Source organism: Limulus polyphemus, unplaced genomic scaffold, assembly GCF_000517525.1.
Source record: "Limulus polyphemus unplaced genomic scaffold, Limulus_polyphemus-2.1.2 Scaffold1606, whole genome shotgun sequence".
Taxonomy (NCBI): Eukaryota; Metazoa; Arthropoda; class Merostomata; order Xiphosura; family Limulidae; genus Limulus; species Limulus polyphemus.
In genome coordinates, this window is record NW_013667216.1 from 104,960 (window position 1) to 111,853 (window position 6,894).

The 6,894-nt window shown below is 31.8% G+C and overlaps 1 long non-coding RNA gene across 1 annotated transcript; it reads left to right on the forward strand.

Annotated features, from left to right (window-relative positions):
- Positions 1 to 2,579: 2,579 nt before the first annotated feature.
- Positions 2,580 to 6,012, forward strand: LOC111086983. The gene is made up of 2 exons (XR_002611710.1): positions 2,580 to 3,057; positions 5,184 to 6,012. It is a non-coding gene; the product is annotated as an uncharacterized LOC111086983 (long non-coding RNA).
- The last annotated feature ends 882 nt before the right edge of the window (positions 6,013 to 6,894 follow it).

The following is a 6,894-nucleotide window of genomic DNA, read 5'->3' on the forward strand; positions in this document are numbered from 1 at the left end:
TGTAAATACTCAGTCAATATTCCTTCTTGTGTAGATACACAGTCAATATTCCTTTTTGTGTAAATACTCAGTCAATATTCCTTCTTGTGTAGATACACAGTCAACATTCCTTCTTTTGTAGATACACAGTCAATATTCCTTCTTGTGTAGATACACAGTCAATATTCCTTCTCCGAACAGTGTCTTAAGTTAGGTAGTTGTATTCGATTTTTAAAAAAATAGGGGTTTATTCTAAGTTGGTAATAGTCCTCACAAGACATTAACGCAGAACTGTTTCTGAAGTAGATTGTTCTTTTATTTTTAAGCAAAACAAAAATATATCAGACAGGCTATGATACTCAATAGTAAGTCAAGTACCGATCTGCCATGTATATAGGCGATACTCTTCTCATGGACGCTACAATACGTTTGGGTGTGAACCAAATAGAATTGTCTGTCGATGTTTATTGCTATATTTTGTTATTAGTTACTATAGGTTATCAGTTACACGCAGATGAATGAAGTAATAATGTCTGTTAAACTTTATATTTTATTATAATTTTTTGCGCTCAGCTACGTGAATTACCCGGATTCATGTATCTGTCAAGGTAAATAATTAGACGTTATTAATATTTTATTGAGCGCTCAGCTACGTGAATTATCCGGATGCAAGTTATTGGCCAAGTTTTACTGTTATACTTCATTTTTAAATTTAGTGAGCATTCAGTTGCACGAGGATGACTCAAGTTCACATATCTGTAGGGATTTTTTCGCAATTTTTTTCTTAACATGAGTTTATAAAAATTATATCTTATGATATAGGAACATACATGACTGCTCGGCTATATTTGGATTGTACAGGTTCAGTATGTGTTGTGCTTTATTGTTATACTTTATTATTGTTTATCATGAGTACTCGGCTATATTTGTATTGCAATATGTGTTGTGCTTTATTGTTATACTTTATTATTGTTTATCATGAGTACTCGGCTATATTTGTATTGCAATATGTGTTGTGCTTTATTGTTATACTTTATTATTGTTTATCATGAGTGCTTGGCTATATTTGTATTGCAATATGTGTTGTGCTATATTGTTATACTTTATAATTGTTTATCATGAGTGCTCGGCTTTATTTGTATTGCACAGGTTCAATATCTGTTGTGCTTTATTGTTATACTTTATAATTGTTTATCATGAGTGCTCGGCTATATTTTGATTGCACAGGTTCAATATGTGTTGTGCTTTATTGTTATTCTTTATTATTGTTTATCATGAGTGCTCGGCTATATTTGTATTGCGCAGGTTCAATATGTGTTGTGCTTTATTGTCATACTTTATATTATTTCTCATGTGCATCGCTTACACGAGAAGACTGAAGTTTATAGTTATACCTTATCATGAATGCTCTCGGCTAATCGAATCGTGGAACCATTTGCCTCCGGATTATATTGTGTTTATTATAATAAGGTTTTAAATTAAAAATGCACGCATTCGTTGATAATACAGCACGAGAAAAGATGTGTTACTTTAAGGGATGATCAACACAAACCATGTTTTTATTTTTCTAAGGAGTACATAAGGTTATAAGAAAATACTAGATATTTCTATTCACGACTATTTCTTAAAAGGAAGGCAAGTTACTGCTCTGTATTGATAAGATACCTATCAAAATCAATTCATTATTACTATACCACACTTTGGAGCATGCTAGAGAAAGGTAGGAAAAGAGAAGTTTTTATACGATAAAATTACCTTTTCAATGAAATTCTTTAACGTTAAAAACCTACAGTTAACTGGACATTAACCATGAACACTTACTGGTCGAGCTTGTTTAATAAATATATTAATTTATACAGGCTTAAAGGATACTCAACTTTAAGACTTTTATTAAGGCTAAGACAACGTATTTGATATGGAGAAACATTTTGTAATGTAATTCTAAACTGAAGGTTTTTACACTTCATATGAACAGCTGATTATATTCTGATGTATGTACAGTTCTGTATAAGTATATGAGTTACAAGTTTGAATGGATCTGGTCGTATATTATGTCATGTTTATACTTATAGAAATTATTTAGCGATTAACCACCTGTTCGACAAAATCACGCTTAGAGAAGTGGCTCGGTCAATATTCGGATTTCTTTCTCATTTTGTTGACTTCATTATACATTTTAACTTTTTCAAACTCGTAGTTTTGTATATCTGTGTTTCGATTTCATATCGTTCAGAAATGTTCACTCTGATCACTATTCAGGCTGCTGCTCGAAAAAGAAAAAAACAAACGAAGTAATCTTGTGGCAGAGACTGAAGATTTAGGAGTTTTAACCTTGTTTGTCTTTGTTTGTTTTATTGATTCCTCCCAGCTGAACTTCATGAATTCAATGCGATGTTCATCCGTTGATATAACAAGAAACAGGCCGCAGGAAGTTTCCTAAAATCTAATTTATCAAAGCTCTTTATATCCAAAGCGATGACGTTGATGGAGTAATATAGCTACAAGCTTACATCTGGCAAGTGCTTATCTGAGGTTTGTTATTTGACTTGAACAATGGACGATTCTTTAGCAAACCAGCTAGAAGAACGTCATTGTAAAACGATATTCTAGCGCTTCTCTCTGCAAATGGAGATCCAAAGGAAGGAGAAAATTCCACAGGCAAGAAGTGACAAGTTATAAGTATGTTTTCTGTTCAAGAGGCATGGACACTTGCACAGCTTGTTAGCATGTCCTCCATGATCGCATAGTAGAACCATCTACAAGTTCCGAAAACGTCCATAATGTTGAAAACTTTCTTGGTCTGTTGAAACCAGCTGCTACGGTGTATCCGCTCAACAAGCTTGTCACTACTGGGGCTCTTGCTAACGGGTCTGCGACGTCTTTTACTACGCGCTCGAGCATGACGTGTGACCGATGTTTGTCAAAACCTCCGCCGTCAGCTGAGGGCGTGAAGAAAGCAGAATTAGAACAACTTGCCGTACTCACGAAAGAGCAGAAATACCACTAAATCGAACACATGCCCTAATCTACAGTTATTAGAGAAAACAGAGATACAAAAGACCACACAGAAAGTCTGAGGTAAGGTTATGTAGCTGGAACTGGAGGATGTTTGTTTAAAAAATTATGTTATACCACTTGCTGGCTTAAGTCATGTGTTTTTTTGTTCTAAGTTTAAATATTTTCATCGATCCGTTTGAACAGAAAGAATCACATGTGAACATGATACGTTTAGTATCTTAAATGAACATTTTAACGTGTTTTTAACACTTAGAACATTGTATTTCTATTCTGTTGATTTCGAATAAATCAAAAGCCACGAGTGGTTTATACAAGTAATGAAAATGTAATCTTTATGTTTAAATAACCATATTTTTATAAACTTCAAAATAATGAAGGCAAATATTGTGTACTAGGTTCATAACGTACTAAATTTCTCCATTATGTGTTTTGTGTAAGATACCCCATTTAAAACAAACCCACCATATTCTCCAAAAACCCAGTTATTTTTAGATATATATAAATCATCGTTTGAATTACTTGCCATGAACTTAGGAACCTCTTCAGCGTTTACCATGAACTTAGGAACTTCTTCAGCGTTTAAAGTTGTTCTTTTCTTTTAATCCATAAGTATTCTAAATGGTGTGATTCCAAATTATTACTGTTATTATTTGTAGAAGAAGGAACCTATAATAACTAAATTGTAAGACTGTTTCTTCTCCTTTTGGGAGTCGTTTCGAAAGTATAGGAAGAGAATAGATGTCCACGAAAAACATTGCCAGCGGGTCAGAAACATTGTCAAATCTACTTTGGAAGGGATTCTCTCTGTTAGATAATGCCATTATATCTCGAGAAGGGCTATACCAATATTTGATCAATTTTTCTGTTTTAACCAGCAAAATTCAGACTAAAACAACAAAGCTACAGAAACGGAAAATGGTATATGTTCTAACAAACAGGACGTTTCTGTTGTTCCAGACAAGGTGTTTTTTTTAGTGGATTCACAATGCTTATGTTCTAAGCCTCTCAGATAAGCTAGGTTTTTTAGTAGATTCACAATGCTTATGTTCTTAGCCTCTTAGATAAGTTGGGTTTTTAGTGGATTCACAATGCTTATGTACTAAACCCCTCAGATAAGGTGGTTTTTTAGTGGATTCACAATGCTTATGTTCTAAGCCTTTTAGATAAGTTGGGCTTTTAGTGGATTCACAATGCTTATGTTCTAAGCCTCTTAGATAAGTTGGGCTTTTAGTGGATTCACAATGCTTATGTTCTAAGCCTCCTAGATAAGTTGGGTTTTTAGTGGATTCACATTGCTTATGTTCTAAACCTCTCAAGCAAATTCGGGATTTAATGAATTTTACTCACTGTTTACTAGCGGGTTAAATGTAAAGAGGGACGTTCTGTACGTTATCGTGGGAAGACTTGTGGCCCGCTACAATTCGCTTTTTCAGCCCAAAATCTGTCACTAAACGTTTTCTCGAGAACAGGAAATGCCAAAATCCTGAGGTATTTTTAACGCATGTGGTTTATATATACAAACGAATACAGCAGGTAACGAATTCCAACACAAACAAAGATCATTGTTCTAAAGGTTTAATACATAAACATCGTTAACCTACTGAGAAGAACACAGCTTATTTAAAGTTATTGTTAATTCTAATTAAACATGTCTGAAAGTTATTCACATACATGTAAACGTTTTTCAAAACATTTTAAACATATCATAAGAGCACAAAAACAAAGGACAAGAGCAACACGAAGACTGTTTACATGGCTTACTTTCCGATATTTTGAGTATTTCAAAGTAAGTTAGAGTTGACTAAGAATCACAGTCTGTTCCACTGTAAACGTTTTGTAACTGTGCTCTACGAAAACTGAAAAATGTTACTTACAAAAGTCTTCGTTTATCAACATAAATTTGAAAGATACTTTGCATCTGAAGTTTAAGGTGTAGAAAACGTTTATTAGGAGTCGCTATTCGTTTTGATAAGAATTCTATAACACTGGATAATCCCGATCTAAACTGTTTGTTATCCATTATCCATTAGAGGATACTTAAACCATTGTTGATAAAAGTTTTAACTTCCTAAATAAAATAATGTTTGTAAACTTTAATTGTTACTTCTTCTAAATCTATTTTTCATATGTTGAATTATCTGTATGATTTTTATAGTTTTATTTTTAGCTTCTTTCCATTTAAACAGAATGAAGAATAAGCCTATCAGAAGTGAGAATGATAGCTAGACTGTACGTCATCTTAAAACCTGATAAAGGCAATGGTATTGTTGTTTTGAGTTAATCGCAATAATTTTCTAGTAACACAATTTAAGTGCCAAATATATTTTCCCCTTTACTAAAGAATGAAGGATTAACAATTGTAATATGTATTAATCATTAGTGTCGGATATGTATTAAATAACAATTGTAATATGTATTAACCATTAGTGTCTGATATGTATTAATCATTAGTGTCGGATATGTATTAAATAACAATTGTAATATGTATTAATCATTAGTGTTTGATATGTATTAAATAACAATTGTAATATGTATTAATGATTAACAATGCCTGATTTGTATTAAATAACAATACCTGATATGTATTAATCATCAATGTCTTATATGTATTAAATAACAATGCCTAATATGCATTAAGTAACAATGCCTGATTTGTATTAAATAACAATACCTAATATGCATTAAGTAACAATGCTTGATTTGTATTAAATAAGAACGCCTGATATGTATTAAATAAGAATACCTGATATGTATTAATAATCAAAACCTGGTATGTATCAAATAACAATGCCTGGTACGTATTAAATAACAATACTTGTTATGCATTAAACATCAAAGTCTGATATGCATTAAATAACAATACTTGATGTGTATTAAACATCAAAGCCTGATATGTATTAAATAACAATGCCCGATATGCATAAATCATCAATGCGTGTTATGTATTAAATCCATTATACTGTTATCTTGTATAACTTTGTAATTTTATAGAAATAAATTGTATTTTTTTTACTATATCGTCCAATGAAAAGCAGGCTTTTTACCACAATGGAACTCTGTTTAATTCACGTTCAAAGACAGTTGGTAATATTTGAACTTATGTATCATATTTTCTCAGTTTTCAAAATAAACTTGCATTTTTTAGTTCTGTATTAAAATATATTCTACTTATTTATACATAAAATAAGTCTTGTGTTTTAGCTTGTAAATTCAGCTCTAAGTAAATAATAACAATTGTATTTTGGATACATACAGTAATTAACCGTTCCATGAATAATATTTAAAAAAAAGGAACTTTTCAGAGATTGGTAATAATTAACTGATTCTTTGTTCAACACCATATTAAGATTTTATATTTCAGACATAAGGATTTCTATAGTTTATGTAGTTTATTTACACATAACAAAGATGACTGAGTTTTACATAATCAACTGAGAATTAACGAACACACATAGATATATTTACTTTAACTTAGCGGACACAGGACACTTGAATATAACCCTCCCAGGGCGCTCTGCGAGGTGAGTATCAATACTGAAGCACAACAAATAGTTAAATTAGTGCTAATTAAATGTGCTCAAGGTGCTAAAATGCAATGTAATATGTGAATCTGAGAAATGATATAAATGCAAGAAATATGGAAAATCTCCACTTGAATTAACCAGACTGACATCCCCAGACTACAGTTTTATGCTACATATTTACACAGTTCATACCCTGATCTCAAACTTACTTAAAGTCCGTTAGTACATGAATTAGATTTGAAATTAATATCACAACACCATAACTTTATGCTGCATATTTATGCAGTTCATAAACCTCGTCTCAAAGTTGTTTAAAGATCGTTTGTATAATAATTAGACTTGAAATAACCAAATTGATATCCTCGGACTACAA